The 18,095-nt window shown below is 37.1% G+C and overlaps 1 protein-coding gene across 5 annotated transcripts in view; it reads left to right on the top strand.

Annotated features, from left to right (window-relative positions):
* The window catches only part of LRRC4C (leucine rich repeat containing 4C), a 1,453,400-nt gene that overhangs the window by 461,652 nt on the left and 973,653 nt on the right, over nt 1-18,095 (top strand). Inside the window, exon 1 of one of the 5 annotated variants that reach the window (XM_043971638.1) lies at nt 2,601-2,659. The exons of the other annotated variants lie outside the window; for them this stretch is intronic. The gene's annotated coding sequence lies outside the window, so the exon portion shown is untranslated. Of the gene's footprint in view, nt 1-2,600; nt 2,660-18,095 lie in introns of those variants that run through there. 5 annotated transcript variants of the gene reach the window in all.

An 18,095-nucleotide genomic window follows, 5' to 3' on the forward strand; every position in this document is an offset into this window, starting at 1 on the left:
TCTTCCCATATAGCGATTTTTAAAATCTGTTTTTGAACTCTTCCAGGAATACTTTTAGGGCCTCAGACAAATTTATATATTTTTCCTTTGAGGCTTCACATGTATCCATTTTGACATTGTTGTCCTCTTCTTGAGTTTGTGTTTTGATTTTCTCTGTTACCATAATAATTTTATAACTTTCTTCAGTCATTTATTTTGACTCATTTTTCCCAGTGTTCTTTGTGATTTTTTGCTTCTGGCAGAGAGGGTGCATTTTCCCAAGCTTCTTATGCAGGGGACTTGTAAGCCCTGCTGCTCACCTAATGCTGCAACAGAGCTACTGGACTAGGGAGCTAGCTGCTCTTCTGGTGCTGCACTGGTGCTGTTCACAGACTGGGGGTGGGGCTAGATACTCACCTTTTATTGTGCTCTAGTATTTGGGGAGCCTAGTGTTATGTCAGGACTACAGAGGGTGCCTAGACATGCACTTGTTGCTGCACCAGGGCCACTGGACCTATAATGGGGCTCAGGGCCTCCTGCTGGCTTACCCAGACACCATCTGCCCTGCACTCTGCTCCCCTTTTAACTGAGTGAGATAGATCTTTCCTGCCAACCTTCTAAGTTGTCTTGAGTAGAAAACTTGTTCCACTCCATCCTTTTGTTGGGTCTATATTTCAAAATTTGTTTTGAGGCACAATTTATAATTTTTGGAGATGAAATTGGGGGCACTGAGGTGATTTTCTGCCTTATTCTGCCATTTTGGCTTCCAAAGTATTCTCCCAGTTGTGAAGAAAATACTTTGTAAATTTTAAAGCATTAAAGAAATAGGAATTATTATTAATTTAAATTGATACCATGACATTTTTTTTGAGTGCGGGGCAATGGGAGTTAAGTGACTTGCCCAGGGTCACACAGCTATTAAGTGTTAAGTGTCTGAGGCCAGATTTGAACTCAGGTCCTCCTGAATCTAGGACCCATGCTTTATCCACTGTACCCCCTTGCTGCCCCCCGCCATGACATTTTTCATGTCTAATTAATCTATGCCAAAGTGAAGCCATATATATTTAGACCTTGAGCAATACAGAGTCCCAGAAATCCATGGAAAATAGACAAAATTATAAGAAAAAACCGTGCCTTTTTCCCTTGTCCACCAATGTTGTTGACTGACAAAAATATCAGTCATTATCAAGCTTTTCTGTGGAATTTTTGTTTAGCTTTTATAAAGTCATTGACTATTCTTATGATGACTGATGGCTCAGACAACCATTACTGGGGAACACAGGCAATTTCAAGAAGTTTAGATGTATCCTCTCTTCCACTGAACCAATAGAAGAAGAAGGTTTCAGGGGGAAGCCTCAAAAGTTATAGTATCTGTTACTGCCCTGGAAATGTAAATAATCGTATCTAAGACTACTACTTACTGTTACTCTCCCAACATTGAGAATTTTTAATTTGGTTCAATGGCCAGGGGGTAAGGGACTCTCAGCTGATATTTGACCATCTTTGAATGGGATAATGTACATAGATGCTCCAGTGCAGTTGTAGCTGGAGAGAAAAGCATCAGAGTGTATAGGGTGCTGGATTGGGTCTCATAACAAATTGGGGTTGAATTCTTTCTTTTATATTTACTAGATCTGTGATCATAGATTCTCAAGCTCCATGAACTTCAGTTTCTTTATCTATAAAATTGGCTAGACAGCTAAGTGGCTCAGTGGATAAAGGCCTAAAGTCTGGAAGACTTGAATTCAAATTAGCCTCAGACATTAGCTGTGTGACTCTAGGAAAGTCACTTAAATGGTTTGCCCTAATCCACTGGAGAAAGAAACAGCAAACCACTCCAGTATCTTTGCCAAGAAAAGCCCATGTAGGGTAATGAAAAGATGAACATGACTGAATGACAGAACTATAAAATTGGGGATATAATAACTTTAATTTTAATATTTACTGCATTGGGTCATTTAAGTTTAAAATAAGATGTTATTTACAGTGTCCTTCACACTTGAAGCACTATATACATGTAAGTTTTTCTTTTTAAGTTCAACTGAATGTTAAAATTGATGCTACTTAAGAGCTATTCGTAAAACCAACAATTAAGAGTATAAGAGAGGGGGCAGCTAGATGGCGCAGTGGATAGAGCACCAGCCCTGGAGTCAGGAGTACCTGGGTTCAAATCCGGCCTCAGACACTTGACACTCACTAGCTGTGTGACCCTGGGCAAGTCACTTAACCCCAATTGCCTCACTAAAAAAAAAATTTAAAAAATTTAAAAAAAAAAGAGTATAAGAGAGTGGATTTTGGGCAGCTAGGTGGTCTAGTGGATAGAGCACTGGCCCTGGATTCAGGAGGACCTGAGTTCAAATTCGGCCTCAGACACTTAACACTTACTAGCTGTGTGATCCTGGGCAAGGCACTCAACCCCAATTGCCTCACTAAAAAAAAAAAAAAAAGTGGATTTTGAGAAAGCCATTGGCATGGTCATCATCAAATTCACTGCTATTATTGATTTTCATTGCAGGTGAGTCAAATAGAGTATTTTTTGGCAAAGGAATACTTAATCTTCATGTCTTTTGAAAATAGGCCTCCCACTCTGACTTTTCTTAGATTTAAGTTACTGGGAAGAGCTAGAAGAACTAGAATATCGGGACACTCAACAACCAGCTTGAACGCATGGAATATAGGGGTGAGTGAAACACATTTTTAAAGATGCTGCTGATGATAAATTAGTAATCGTAAATAATAACAGCATTTAAATAGCATTTTACATTTTGGAAGGCGTTTTTCAAATATTATTTAATTTATCCTTTCAACAACTCTATAAGTTTTTATCCCCATTTTATAGATGAGGAAACGGAAGGATACAGGAGTTAAGTATTTTTCCCAGGGTCATACAGTAGGTATTAAAGGCTGAGATTGAACTCAAGCCTTTCATACTCCAGGTCTAGTACTCTATCCACTGCCACCTATCTGTTCCCAAATCAAGTTCTTTCTACCATGCAGATCATCATGTGAACTTTTTTCTTTTTCTTTAAACCTCCCTGGGCCTCCCTCCTCATCTATAAAAGGATAGTGCTAGACTTGATGGCCACCCTGTTACATGAAGCTCTAGATTTCTTATCTTATGCAACTATGTACCTGCCCGAATGAAGCCTGACTCTGCAGATGCTGGACTAAAATCCACTCAAACGTAGAACAAATCCCCTCCCTGTTGTAACAACCTGGAGCTGCTTGCTAAACTACCTTGTTCTCAAGGACTTTCTATGAACTCCAGCTGTAATTCTAAACAAGCCTTTCAGTAAGACAGAAAGGACTTTAAATGGCCTATTTCCCCTGTTCTTTCTGGCAATTTTCTGTAAGTGCTGATTATTTTGTCAAGCCATTTGAGCTCAGAGCTCTGCCCGTAATATCTGCCACCTCTGATGGACTGTAGTTAGGCACAGAATTGTTGAAATTGGAAGAGCTTGTTTACTTAAGGGAAAAATGTTAATGGGGAGTCCTGGTTTGCTCTGCTTTGAAGAAGACTAAGGAAACACTAAGTGGCTATAATTGGACTCTTTATTGTAATATGGAATATCGGAGTGCTTGATGTGTACACAGCCCACACAGAATAACAAAGGCAGTGGCCTTGCCCCTAAAGACAGAGATCAGGATTGGAATTAAGGCTAAACCATTTATATTGCCTAGAGGAGAAAGGCTTTTAAGGAGACAATGAAGGAGCCACATTTTAATGTGTTAATGAAGAGCTTTAACCTGTGACTGAACCTGTTTCCTCTTTATATAAAATGGGGGTAATAATAAGTGTAGTATCTACCTTATCAGGCCATTTTCAGTTTTTAAAGATATGATGTATGTAAAATGGTTTGCAAACTTTAAAGCTATATTAGCACCAGATGTCATTATACTTTATTATAATAGAAATGAGTATATAGCAGGCACTTCTTGTTGAAAAATGAAGAGCTTAATTATTTCATTTAATCACAAAGAGATGTAGTGGAAAGAGTGCTATACTAGAGTTGGGAAGAGCTGGGTTCAAGTCCCAACTCTACCACTTAATACATATGGGACCATAGGCAATTGAACAATCAAGAAGCATTTTTCTTTTTCTTTATGTAACTTTTTGTGTGTGTGTGTGAGGCAATTGGAGTTAAGTGACTTGCCTAGGGTCACACAGCTAGTAAGTGCTAAGAGCCAGAGATCAGATTTGAACTCAGGTCCTCCTGAATCCAGGGCAGGTGCTCTATCTACTGCTCCATCTATCTGCCCCAAGAAGCATTTTTCAAGAATATAATATGTACCAGACACAGTGCTGGATGCTGAAGGTAGCACAGCAATAACATAAAAATAAAATTGCTTACAGATGTTTTTTGTTCTATAAAAGGAGACAAGTACTCACAGAAGCAGGTAGGTAGATAGAGAGATAATAGATGGTTGATGAATACATAACAGATGATAGACCAAAAATAGAGGGAGCTATAGAAAGTGTGAAGAGAATAAGGTAAATTATCATGTAAGAGATAGTCTTTGAGCAGAGTAATTAAGAAAACTTGAGATTCTAAGAGGTGATGGTGAGGAAGAAGAGAATTCCAGGCATGAAAGACTGAAAGTGTTTATTGTTACCCAAATGTAGGGTGTTTGGATTGTGGGAGAAAAAGCAAAAAGATCAATTTAGCTGGACTACAGTATGAATCAATGAAGAAAGTGAGCAAGTCTTTTAATCTCAATGACCTTCCATTTCCTTACTATAAAACAAGAAATAGAATGTCATATGTGAAAATTAGGAAGTTGGACTGGAATAATGTGAGTGAAAGAGAGGAAAGTAAGCCTTGAAAGGTTTGTTTATATAGAGAAATTATACACCCCAATCTCTAAAATTACTCAATCTTACTCCCCCCCCCCAGTTGTTGTTTATATATAGATACTTCCATTTTGCACAATAAAATTACATGGGTAATAAAGTCATCCAGTAAACTTAACAGTATTATAGAAGAGGGTAGATCCAGAATGGCAAGAAGGAATGATCTTATGATCATAGGTTGTCAGTGGAGTAATAGCTCATCTTCCTTTATGGCATTTAAGAACAACTAGAAGGAATCCTGCCAAGACAGAAAATTCTAATGGAAAGATGGGACATTTTGATCAAAAAGCATAGCTGCAACTGTGCACATCATGTGATCAATTGAAAACTATGCTAGTTCTTCCCCTGGATGTGAGACGTGGTGAATCCATCTGAAATACTAGCTTTCTTGTTTTTCAGTTGTTTCAGCTGTTGTTTCAATTGTTTCAATCTTGTCTGACTCTTCATGACCCCTTTTGGTATTTTCTTGGCAAAGATACTGGAATGGTTTGCAATTTCCTTTTCCAACTCATTTTCCATGTGAGGAAACCGAGGCTAACAGGGTTAAGTGACTTGTACAGGGTCACACACCTAGTAAATGTCTGAAGCTGAATCTGAACTCAGGTTTTCCTGACTCTAGGCCCAGTGCTCTATCCACTGTACCATGTGGGTGCCCTTCCTGGCTTTCTCACTGAAGCCAAATGAAGGGGAATGTACGTAAAACCAAATAATGTATTTTCTTTACTTTTTACCTCTAGAATTTTATAAAATATTTTAATTTATTCAAAGTTGCCTTGTAAAAAATGATAAAATCTTAGAAAATTTTTCCTATTTTAGTACGCAATAATGTACAAGTGGAGGTTGGAAATTAATTAGATGTATGAGTATTCATGCATATACATATATATGTATGTAAATATATGTATGTAGGCATGTATGCATGTATAATACAACCAGACTCCTTTTAACAGAAAACCAATTATGTTTTTATTTTCCAGCATTTGTGGGAAACTTAAAAAGTTGATATAATTCATTTTTTCTGTCTCTTGGAAATGTGCTGTATAGCCAAACTGTACCAACTTTAGGGGAGTGTGTGCGGGGTTAATTCTGTATGGAACTTTCTTCTCATCCCTTTATGGAATCCTCAACTGTAATGATAACAACTAGGAATACTGATCATTTTCTGTGATGGACAATTATCAGGAGATTGGTCTGTTTTAACATTAGGATCAAATAGCAATTGGTTATTTGGACAACATAAAAAGTGCTTAGGAAAGACTTTCTGTGGCCTTCACACTTTGAATATTATGAAACAATTCATAGTTTGTTTTGTTTTGTTTTTTCCTTATGTGGATTTGATTACTTTGTGATTTTCACTGGAGAGCTTCACTGTTTCTGATGAAAAAGTAGACAAATTGAATTTATGAACATAGATAGGCCTTATTACAAAGAAATCATTCTGCTTGTTAGATAGTTCTTTTAGTATTGCAATATATTTAGGGTTTCTCTTTGAAGAGGTGTAGAGATGTTATTGTATATGCGCATATGTGGGAGGAACTGAATCCCAATTTTTGATTATTAAGAATTAGAGGGTTAGAGACCTAATCTACGGCTAAACACAAAAGATGGTTGAATTCATAAGTAGTTAGAGCCTAGAATAAGATAATGAGACATCTAACACCTTCAACCCATTCCTCTGGGCAAAAGGAACCTGGTCCAATGAGCCTGCATGAAAATACCATGAATATACATTAAAGTGCTATTAATAAAATTGTGAATTGGTATAGATATTCTGAGGGAAAAATGTAATTTGGAACTATGCCCCAAAAGTCACTAATCTGCTCACCTTTGACTCAAATGCATGCCAAAGAGGAGAGAGAGAGAGACAGACAGAGAGAGAGAGAGAGAGAGAGAGAGAGAGAGAGAGAGAGAGACCACTCTTTATAGCAGAAAACTGCAAAATAATGATGTGCCTATTATTTGGGGGAACAAATGAACATATTGTGGTATCAATATAAAAGAATACAATCACGGTACAATAAGTGATCAAAGGATGATTTCAATGAAACCTTGAATGTTGTATGAACTAATTCACAGAGTGAGGTAAATAGAACAAGGAGGACAATTTGTAAAATATCATTGTAAAAGCAAACACTTATGAAAGCTTCAAAACTTTGGTCAATGCAATGACTAATCATGATTGCAGAAAACTAATAATGAAGAATACTGCTCATCTTCTCATAGAAAAGCCATTGTCTCAAGAAGAATTAGACTTTTTGTTTGTTTCTTTGCTTGGGCATGCATTTTTCTAACAAAGTTTTTTTATCTTTTCCTAGTTTGTAGGTTGGTGTCAAAGAAATACAATTGATTTTTTATTTGAAAAAAAAATTTAAAAAGAGAATATCTAATATAGTTTATCGCATCACCTCATTTTGACTAGGAGAAAAACAAGGCACACACAGCAAGAGTACCTTGGTGTGATTCATGTATATTAGTTATACAGTCAGCATTTGAACCTAGGTCCATGGATTTCAGATTGATGACTTGTCATACTCTCACATGCTGCCTTTTTCTCATCATCATGTCTTGGTTTCTTTTATTTGTAATGTTGCACAAAGAGAGGCCATGTTATTTAGCTGATAGAAAGCTGGCTCCGCCACTGTTAAGATCTGTGTAAAATTGTGACAATTCTTATTTATTGTATATATCTTTAGAAAAAGAAAAGTATAAAGGGATAAAAGACTCCAGAATTGTTAGAAGCCATTAACTATATTCTTGAAAGTAAATTAAAGGGGCAGCTAGGTGGTGCAGTGGATAGAGCACTGGCCCTGGAGTCAGGAGGACCTGAGTTCAAATCTAGCCTCAGGCACTTGACACTTACTAGCTGTGTGACTCTGGGCAAGTCACTTAACCCCAATTGCCTCAGGGAAAAAAGTAAATTATGAAACAAAGAAGGAGGAGAAGGCATTTTTTTTCTTGTTGTTGTCATTTTCCCTATCCCATTTTTTACAAAGTAACTATTAAGGTGTGTGTGTATGTATATGTGTCTGTCTTAATCTAAGAACATTGTTTTGTGTTATCCATTTTGATTCTGTTCCTTCTGGCTCAAATATTATTTTCCCTAACAAAGAAAGTAGAATCAAAACAAATACATTAATTGATAATCTCCATTAATTTGTCTTCATTTATTTATTTATCCATTCATTCATTCATTCATTTATTCACTCTATTTATTTATTTGCTCATTTACTTATTTCCTTACTTGTTCATTCATTCATTCATTTGTTTGTTTATTTATTTGTTTGTTTGTTTTTGCAGGGCAATGAGGGTTAAGTGACTTGCCCAGGGTTACACTGCTAGTAAGTATCAAGTGTCTGAGGCATGAGTTGAACTCAGGTGCTCCTGAATCCAGGGCTGGTGCTTTATCCACTGTGCCACCTACCTGCCCTGATATGTATTTAAAGTCTGTAAATCATTTTTTTCACAACAGCACTTTGGTAGTTAGAAGAAGTAACATTACTCCCATTTTCTTTCTTTCTTTCTTTCTTTCTTTCTTTCTTTCTTTCTTTCTTTCTTTCTTTCTTTCTTTCTTTCTTTCTTTCTTTCTTTCTTTTTTTGGTAGGGCAATGAGGGTTAAGTGACTTGCCCAAGGTCACACAGCTAGTGTCAAGTGTCTGAGGCCAGATATGAACTCAGGTCCCCCTGAACCCAGGGCCGGGGCTTTATCTACTGCACCACCTAGCTGCCCCACCCCCATTTTCTTAATTAAGAAATTGAGGCTCTGAGAAGTCAATTTATTTTCTCATGGTTGACAAGTTCAAAAGAAGCTAAACTGTGCTCCAAACCCAGCTGTCCTGATGACGTCCAGAACATTTTCCACTAAACCATATTAAAAAAGAATTGTCTTCTGGCCATCATCTCTTTATCATCAAAAATTCTCCTCTGACAGTACTTGTGGGACCTCGAGGGAGGCACAGAAATCACTTTGACTGCTGTTTATTCATCTTTAAAATGATGCATGAGGAGAGGACTATGTCGCCTCTTAGGTTCCTTCCAGCTTTAGATCAGTCAGTTTGAGAAACAATTTGATGAGACATTAGGCAAGAAGGAAGCTTGGAATCAGGAAGACCTGAGTTCCAATTTTCCTTCAAACAATTTGTAGCTCTCTAACCCTGAGAAAACCACTTACCTCCCTCTGATATTCAGTTTCCTTATCTGCAAACTGAAGGACTACCCTACCCAGCCCAGATGGACTCTGAGACCCCTTCTATTTCTAGAATTATGATTTCATAATTCTCTCTAGTCTTAGCTATGGAGTTATCTCTTCTTTGATACTATGATTTCTTGCAAATATAAGTCAATGCCTCTCACCTTTTTGTATTCATTAGCTTTTTTCTATCTGAGCTCAAGACTCCTGTCACTGCACTATTCATCCATTCATGCATCCATCCATGCATCCACCCATCCATCCTTCCATCCATCCATCCATCCATCCATCCATCCATCCATCCATCCATCCATCCATCCATTGTGTAATTTAAGATTCTAAATGTGGATTCTAATGTGTTCCCCCAGTTTGGGGGAAACTGACTAAAAATCACTGATAAAACGAGTTTAGGTTTTTAAGGGTTTATTGGAAAATAGAAAGAAAAAGATTGAGAACAGAATTCTAACAGTCTGGCATTCCTATCTTTCCTCAAATCTCCTGTGAAGTCCTCTGCCGCCACCACCATCAAGTCCGGAAGCCAAAAGGGCCAGCGCTCTCTGCGCAGGCTTCCTTTCCTCCTTCCTGTCTCCTCCCAGACCATAGGAGGCTCCTCCAGTTGATTGGCTGGTAGACTTGATAGACAGCACCCATGAGCAAGCGTCATTCCCTGACACCAAGGAAAAGCCACAATGCCTCTGAGGCATTTTCCTCATGGTGGAGCTCTCCACAGCAAGTCTCCAGTAGGTGGCGTCATTCCAATCATTACACCATCCATCCATCCATCCATCCATCCACCCACAAACCCATTCATTCATTAAATCTATTCATTCATCTATTCATTCATTTATTCACCCATGTATTTATTCATTTATTTATTTGTCTATCCATTTATCTATCCATCCATCCATCCATCCAACAATTATTCATTCATTCCTTCATTTGTCTATTTGACCATTTGTTTGTTTCTTTGTTTTAAAGGGCTAGTTTTCCTTATCTCTCCTGGGCTGGAAATGGAGGAACTACTCATTGAATGATACCATTACTGACAAGCATAGGACATTTGACCTCCTTTGTTTAAGACCTGGGCTGAGTTAGTTCACTCCTTTTATGTAGTCAATAACCCCCTCCCAAACCCAAGAGCTAAACTTATTGATGTTGAATTTGATGTAGACACCTGTATAGTAGCTTAGGCCACTAAAGCACAGAAATTCCAAAGTCAGACAATCCACCATCCTCAGCCTCCCTAGTATCAGAAAAGCAGGTGTACACCAATATGATTGACCATCTTGGAGTCATGTTATAGTCCTTTATTCACCTTCTGTTATCTTCACTTGTTCCCTTAATGTCCTTTCCAAACCCACCTGGTCATTAAATTCCCTATGCATCTATTTATATTTTTTTTGACTATTTTTAAAATTTTACTTTTCATGGCACTGTTACATTTGTTCCACTGTTGGGAATGTTTTATTATTTTGGGGAACAGTACTGAAAAGGATGCTTTATCTGAGGTAGTTTTTCACTATTCCATGATTTCAGCCATATCAAGTATACATTGACCATTTTAGAGAGCTCCCTCTTTTCTTATTCAATAATGGTTTCTATTTATATCATTAAAATCCAGTTGTTAAGATCATTCCTTCTTTAATCAGAAATGAATTTACTCATAGATTTTGATCTTCGTATTTCAGAATATAAATGCTCTAAATGCTTTGATATCTTCTCTAAGGACATTTTGGATGAATGTCTTTTTGAATTTCACTCCTCTGTCAGAAACTCTAAAGAGAAGAGTCAATTTCCCCAAGGATCCTATCACTTTGACCTTTTAAATCATTTCCACGGGGTAGTGAGAATCAGTCCTTTATTTTTTTCTTTTAAAGATTGTGTTTGATATTAAGGTTCTGCTTTTGGTCAAGAGTAAAGAAGATAATTGGATATGTTGAATACTCCAATATCTACTGTGATATTCCTCTAGGTTAGGCCTGCTCTTTTAAGGCATTTAAATTATTCTTCTTTCAGTATCAGTGGTCTATAGCTTATATGCATGATACTATTTCTATTCTCTCTCTTTCTGTCAATCTAATAGTTTACTAACATTGAAACCATGGTTGCCAAGGAACTCAAAATAACCCCACATAATAATAATTAAAGTAATTCAAGTTGTTTGACCTTTGAAAAGAGAAGACATAAGCATGGGAGGGGGTTGTATTTATTTGAACATATTTTAAGTCATGTACATAGTGAGGCATGATTTCTATAGATATTTGTCCCTAAAGCTTAGAAGACGTGAACTCACATACTGCCTCTCACACACACCATCTGTGTGAACCAGAGCAATTCACTCAATCCCTGGATAATATTGTTACCACTCTAAGATTATAGGTTGTGAAGAAGGGAATAGCCTAAATTGGCAGAGGAAATTTCTTCTCAAAAGACTTCCATATATGGATGGAATTATGGATCCAGTCTCTACCCTTTAAAGTTTTACATGGAGGTTGGAACTTGATCCAGTGAGTAGAAATTATAGAAAGACATATTCCATTGAAAACAAACAACCAAAAAGTCTCTTCCTAACAATCAGGGCTTTCCATTTTAATTTTTTTCTTTTATTTAGAATTTTTATTTTCATAAATTACATGTAAAAACAAATTATGACATCAATTGTTTTAAAACTTTGTGTTCCATGGGGCAGCTAGGTGGCACAGCGGGATAGAGCACCAGTCCTGGAGTCAGGAGGACCTGAGTTCAAATCCGGCCTCAGACACTTAACACTTACTAGCTGTGAGACCCTGGGCAAGTCACTTAACCCCAATTGCCTCACCAAAAAACCCCAAAAACAACAATAAAAAACTATGTTCCAAATTCTCTTCCTCTCTTTCCCCAAGAAGTCAAGCAATTAAATATAAGTTATATATAAGTAGCCACGCAAAACATTTCCACATTAGCCAGGTTGTGAAGGAAAACAGACAAAAACAAAACTTCAGATAAAGGAACTATCAAAAACATTATGCTTCAATCTTTATTCAGATGCCATTCATTCTTTCTCTTTAGATGGATTACATTTTTCATAAGTTCTTCAGAATTATCTTGGATCATTGCATTGATGAAAATAACCAAGTCATTCACAGCAGATCATCTCACAATATTGTTTTTATTTTGTATATAGTACATTTCACTATGTATCAGCTCATGTAGGTCTTTCCAGGTTTTTTCTGATAGCATCCTGTTCATCACTTTTTATAGTAAATTAAATTTATAGAGTACTTAACAATTTATTTGTGGGGCAATGAGGGTTAAGTGACTTGCCCAGGGTCACACAGCTAGTAAGTGTCAAGTGTCAGAGGCCAGATTTGAACTTAGGTCCTCCCGAATACAGGACCAGTGCTTTATCCACTGTGCGACCTAGCTGCCCCTATATAGTACTTAAAAGAGAGATTTCTTTACAATAAAGTCATGAGGTTGATTATAGCAACAATAGTAATAGATAACATATTTATAGTACCTTATATCTGATAAATAATTTTCTTCACAATAGCCCAGCAAAGTAAGTACCGTAAGTTTATCATCATCATCAATCAGTCCTCATCAACCAATCCTCATCCTCATCCAATTATCATCAGTCATCATCATCATCATTACCATCTTACATTGCTCTTGCCTCTGCTTCAATTTTTTTCACAGTTACAATTTCTGTTTCCCTCATTCCTATCCCTTCCCCATGATATTCACTCTATCTTCTATCTTCTTTCACCCTATCCTTCCTCAAAAGTGTTTTGCTTCTGACTGCTCCCTCCCCCAATCTGCCCTCCCTTCTTTCACTCCTCCTTATGCCCCCATCTTATTTTCCTTCAGATTGAAGTAGATTACACAATTTATTGTGTATTTTATTCCCTCTTTCAGCCAATTCTGATGAGAGGAAGACTCACTCACTCCCCTGTACCTCCCTCATCTTCACCTCCACTCCATAAGCTTTTTTGTGCTTCTTTTATGTGAGATACTTTTCCCCATTCCATCTCTTCCCTTCCATTTCTCCCAGAGCATTTTTCTCTCATCCATTAATTTTAAATTTTTAAAGATATCATTCCTTCATATTCAACTCACACCTGTGCCCTCTGTCTAAGTATACTCCATCCTCCTGCCCTAATAAAGAGAAAGTTCTTATGAGTTACAAGTATCATCTTCTCATGTAAACAATTTAATCTTTTAATATCTCTTATGATTTCTTTTTCCTGTTTGCCTTTTTATGCTTCTCTAGAGTCTTGTATTTTAAAGTCAAAATTTCTATTCAGCATAGGTCTTTTCATCAAGAATGTCTAAAAGTCCCCTCTCACTGAATTCCCATTTTTCCCCTGAAAAATTATTCTGTTTTGCTGATAGGTGAGTCTTGGTTATAATCCCACTTCTTTTGCCCTCTAGAATATCATATTCAAAGCCCTCTGATCCTTTAATGTAGAAGCTGCTAGATCTTGTGTTATCCTTAAAGAGGATCCACCATGCTCAAATTGTTTTTTTGTTTTTTGTTTTTGTTTTTTCTTCTGGCTGTTTGCAATATTTTCTCTTTGACCTGGAAGTTCTGGAATTTAGCTATAATATTCCTGGAGGTTTTCCTTTTGGGACCTCTCTCAAGAGGTGATCTGTGGATTCTTTCAGTTTCTATTTTACCTACTTCTTCTAGATTATGAGGACATTTTTCCTTAACAATTTCTTGGAAGATAATTTCTAAGCTCTTTTTTTGATCATGGCTTTCAGGTAGTCCAATAATTTTCAAATTATCTCTCCTGGATCTATTTTCCTTGTCAGCTATTGTTCCAAGGAGATATTTCACATTGCCCTCTATTTTTATTAATTCTTTTTGTTTTGCTTTATTGTGTCTTGATTTCTCATGAAATCATTATTTTCCATTTGGTCAATCCTAATTCTTAAGCAATTATTTTCTTGAGAGGGGTTTTGTATCTCCTTTTCCATTTGACTTTTCAAGCTGTTGACATTTTTTATGACCTTCCTGCATCACTCTCATTTCTCTTTCCATTTTTTCCTCTACCTCTCTTACCTTATCTTCAAAGTAATTTTTGAGCACTTCCATGTCCTGAGACAAATTCATATTTTTCTTGGAAGCTTTGGATATAAAAGCTTTGACTTTGTTATCTTCTTCTGAGGGTGTATTTTGGCCTTACTTGTCACCACAGAAACTTGCTAGTGTCTACATTTTTTTCTGTCTCCTCATTTTGGCAGCCTATTTTTTGACTTTTTATTCCCTCTTAAAGTGAGGCACTGTTTCCAGGGCACACTGTCCCAAGCTTTAGAGAGACCCAGTTGGTACTTTTTAAGGAGAGACATGTTCTACATTCTCCTGGCTTTTGTTCTGGTCTGCAAGCAACCGCAGGCCTGCTTGACCTTTGACCTGGAAGAGAATCCTGTTCCACTGTGTCTACAAGCTCTGGTGTGCCTGCACCCTTCCTCAACCTGGCCCACCACTCAAGAATGCCTCCTTCTTCTGATCATGGGAAACACAACAGAATTCTGCTTCAGTGTCAGCACAGACCCCTGCAATCTCCCCTTGTCCAACCACTTGACCCTTTCACTTCTCTGTGAGCTGAGTTCCAAAAGTAGCTGCTGACTCAGCTGATTCCCAGGCTCCTGGTGTCCTGGTTCTCTGGGACTGGGGCTGGTCCTGCATGGTACTTCTCAGATCTGCACTCCACTCTCACCCTACTACAACAACCCTTTCCTGCCAACTTTCTAAGCTGTCTTTGGCTGGAAAATGATCTTACCCTGTCCTTTTTTGGGTTCTGCTGATCCAGGAATTGTCTTATGGCATTATTTGAAGGTATTTAGTGGGATTTGGGGAAGAGCCCTGAGGAGTCATTGCCTGTCCTCCAGGGCTTTCCAAACATAAACAAGGTGGACCAATGGGGAACAATGTAAACATAATTTTATTAATCGAGCCAGACTAAAGTGAGCATAAACAAGAGAGCTATTTACATAATAAGAACATTATGAAGACAGATAACATTGAAAGTCTTAAGAACTCTGATCAATGCAACAATCAACTATAATTCCATGATGTAGTGATGAACTTAACAGAGAAGTGATGAATTCAAAATACAGAGTGGACATGGCCTTTGAGGGCATTTTCTGTGTTTTATTTGATTATGCATATTTGTTACAGTGATTTTTCTCTCTCTTGTTAATGATGGAGCAGTATGAGTGAAAGAAAATTAATATTTTTCATTCAAGAATTCAAAAGAAAATAAAGAAATGTTTGTGGCCTAAGTCCAGCTAGCAATGAGAAACACATTTTCAATGCCAGTCATTTCAGGAATTCTGAATTATTTTTGATTAGGTAATTATTTTTAGAAATATATTATCTTCCAAATAAGATGTGTTGTATTCATCTCTTTGTTGTTAGTAAAGACAAAGTATCTTTATTTGTCAGTTAATTGAAGTTAATTGAGGAAAAAGAAATGACAGTGCATAATGGGCAAAGCTTAGAGTCAGAAAGACCCGAATTGAAGTCCTTTTTCAACATCTACTAGCTGTTTGACCATTGGCAGGTTACTTAACCTCCAAGTGACCCTATGTAACACTTAATGATGTTAAATTGCAGTTTTGAAGCTCATGGGTATTGATGTAAGATGTCCCAATGCCTGAAATTCTCTACATGGATGAAATTGTAGGGATGGACCATAATTGGAAGGAAAAATGGTTGATAAGATGAACTACAACAGTGAAGCAAGACAATCAAAGTCCTTTATATCTAGGTGGCACAGGAATATAAGATACAGGAAAAAATTGGAAAAATAGATAAAACTGCAATAAGATCAAAGTGAGTTAAGAGAGGGGGGAATGATATCAATTGCACTTCGAGTTGAAAGAAGCAAAAATAAGTTTCACTGGGCTTCTAGCAAATAGTTACAGGAACTGAATACTTTAAGTATAGGAGCCAGGGATGAGCCTACTTGTCAAGGTGCTCCTGGAAAGACAGTTTCAACAAGGAGTCAGGGATTAGATACAAAAAATGAGCCATAAAGGACTATAGGTCCCCAAGGACAAAGGAACTGAAAAAGAGAGATCTAGCCAACTTGTTGGATGGAAACAATTTCAAATAAAGACGTTTATGAAATCAAGGGTGAATATAGAATGAGCTCAGAAAGAACAGATTTAAGGAACTCAGAAGAGACAATGTAGAACCAATAAAATGCCTTAGTAAAATTTATCCCTGAAACTGAACATAGCTAGTGTAGTGACCAGCAGACTAGACCTGCAGTCAAGATAATATAGGTCCATATTTCTAGCTGTGTGATCATGAGCAAGTCAATAAACTTCTCACAGTCTTAGACACATCTCTGCCTATAAAGAGTAAACATATACAGATCAACTCCCAGGCATTTGAGTTTTATGTTCTTTTTATCCTCTCTGCTAAGTGATTTGTAATTTATATTGTATTTTTCTTCCCTGTGTTTTGTTCATCTGAACAAATGAGGAGAGTTACTCTGTTGTGAAGAGTATAGGGAACAATGGACCCCTTCACAAGCAATCAATAATCAATCAATAAACATTTATTAAGCACCTACTTTGCCAGGCACTGTGGTAATACAGAGACTTTGAATGGAATCTGCCTCTCTTCTCCTGCCAGCTGTTGGCAAATCTCAACATCTGTGCAGTACTATTCACTTTTAAGAAAAGCAACTGTTTTTCACTTTTCCATTTTTAAGAAAAGCAACTGTTGGGGCAGCTAGGTGGCGCAGTGGATAGAGCACCGGCCCTGGAGTCAGGAGTACCTGAGTTCAAATCCGGCCTCAGACACTTAACACACACTTACTAGCTGTGTGACCCTGGGCAAGTCACTTAACCCCAATTGCCTCACTAAAAAAAAAAAAAAAAAAAAAAAAAAAAAAAAAAAAAAAAAAGCAACTGTTTCAAGTATAAATTGTTTCCCATCCATTCTTTGATCTGCATTTGTGTGGCCTGTCAACTACACTATCTTTAGTTTTTATGCAGAGAAAAAAATGCTTAGTTATTCTAAACCAACATATTTGGTTTCCTTGATATTTTGGTTTGGAGTAACTAAGCATTTTTCCTATGGGTAAAAGCTCTGAATCATAGAATTTTCCTGGTCAGAATAGGGTGTTAAGTAAAGTAAATGTTTAACCCCCAGCAGAGGAGTAACCTGGTCAGGACTTATTTGAAAAAATTTTGAAGGGGTGGGGGAGAAAGTAGGAAAGATAAATAAATGCAGAAAGACCAAGACAGATCATTTGAGCACTTTTGCTTCATAATTATAGATGCTGACAATAACATGAATGGTATCCTTAAGATATGCAAGGCTAGAGGCAGCTAGATGGTGCAGTGGATAGATCACCAGCCATGGATTCAGGAGGACCTGAGTTCAAATCTGGATTGAGACCCTTGACACTAACTAGCTGTGTGACCCTGGGTGAGTCACTTAACCCCAATTACCTCACCAAAAACAATTCTATAAAAGGCTTGATTGAGCCTTACAGACTTACCGTGACTACAGGAAAAAATATGTAAATGATTTACAATCTGTACCATGCTTGATTAGTCTGTGACATCCTTTGTGGATACAGTCCTCATGTTTTAGTCAGCATCCCATTAGAATCTCACAACAAGTTAGGTTTTAAAAGGTATAGGAACTGAGATTTCATTATACTCATATGTAGAAATGGCCCCTAGAGATTAACCAATCTAGGGGTTCTTTAGCTAAGGTTGATAAACTTCTTTTGTTTTGTTTTATTTATTTTTTCAGTATAATGAATGCTGCTCAATTATAATCACCATGTATCTTAAACTGGAAGAGATGAGAAAATGTACTATTCTCCTTTTCTTTGCAGAGGTGGGGAATAATGAATGTGAAACACCTCATATACTGTCAAATTCAGTTAATGTGTTGATTTGTTTTACTTAATTACCTTCCCTCCCTCCTTTTTTTTCCTTTTTCTTTTTTGTTACAAGGCATGACTTCATGTGTAGAAAATGGAGGTGAGAGATAGTTGAAATAAGGCAATATAACAAAGAAACTAAGAGATGCAATAAATAGAATACTGGGCCTTGAATTGG

Source organism: Dromiciops gliroides, chromosome 6 (assembly GCF_019393635.1).
Source record: "Dromiciops gliroides isolate mDroGli1 chromosome 6, mDroGli1.pri, whole genome shotgun sequence".
NCBI lineage: Eukaryota > Metazoa > Chordata > Mammalia > Microbiotheria > Microbiotheriidae > Dromiciops > Dromiciops gliroides.